Below are 969 nucleotides of genomic sequence, written 5' to 3' on the forward strand. Positions count from 1 at the left end.
TCGAAGCGCAGGTGGATGAGCGACGCCGAGCTGCCGACGTGCTCGAAGCCGAGGGTGAGCCAGGCCGGGGCGCCGGCCTCCGTCGCGAAGAGGAAGACGTCCTTCACGCCGAGCCGGCGGCAGAGCATGAGGACGAAGTCGAACTGGAGCCTGCGGGCGACGGGGTCGAGGTCATCGGGGATGGACCCGGACGGGTAGCGAAGGCTCGAGCGGCCCGTGACGGGGGGCCCCGCGCGCGCGACGGCGATCGAAGTCGTTCGGAAGCGACGACGTCGACGCGCGACGCGCGCGTTCAAAGGACGCGGGGCGACGGGCCGGAGCAGGCCCTGCTTGCGCGCGCGCTTGAGCGTCGCCGCGCCGTCGATGAAGCACGTGACGACGTTCTCGTCCGTCTGCGCGGGGACGCGCGCGCGGTCGTCGCTTCCGCCGCTTCCGCGGCGCGCGGCGCGGCGCGAGGGGCCCGGGGCGCGGGTCGCGCACCTCGAGCGAGTCGCGGCCCGTGCCCATCTTGCGCGGGAGCACGACGAACTGGATCAGCAACTGCGCGGGGCGAAGCCGCGGCCGTCGGCGCGCGGCGGTTCCGTGGCGATCGCGCGCGCGCCGCGGCGCGCCGCGGACCGGTCCGGGATGACCGTCGCCGCGACGAGCTGGTGCGTCGCGGGGCCGCCCTCGTCGGCGATCTGCGACGTCCTGCGCGAGCGGGGGCTCGAGGGCGGCGACGCGACGCGTCGGGCGCGCGCGCGCGTCGTCGGTTCCGGGGACGCGTTCGCGGACGCCGCGCGACGGGCAGGTTGCCCCAGTGGAAGGACGCGACGCGCCGCGCGAGCCGCGACCTGCGAGGGATGGACATGGCCCCGAAGCCGTCGGGGGCCGTCGCGGCGCCGCGCGCCGACAGGTGCTTGCGCGACCGGCCCTCGTCCTCCGCGGACGCGTCGTCCTTCCACTCCGTGCCTGCGGGGGCGAAGGACG

This window comes from Aureococcus anophagefferens (genome assembly GCF_000186865.1).
Source record: "Aureococcus anophagefferens unplaced genomic scaffold AURANscaffold_10, whole genome shotgun sequence".
NCBI classification, from domain to species: Eukaryota; class Pelagophyceae; order Pelagomonadales; family Pelagomonadaceae; genus Aureococcus; species Aureococcus anophagefferens.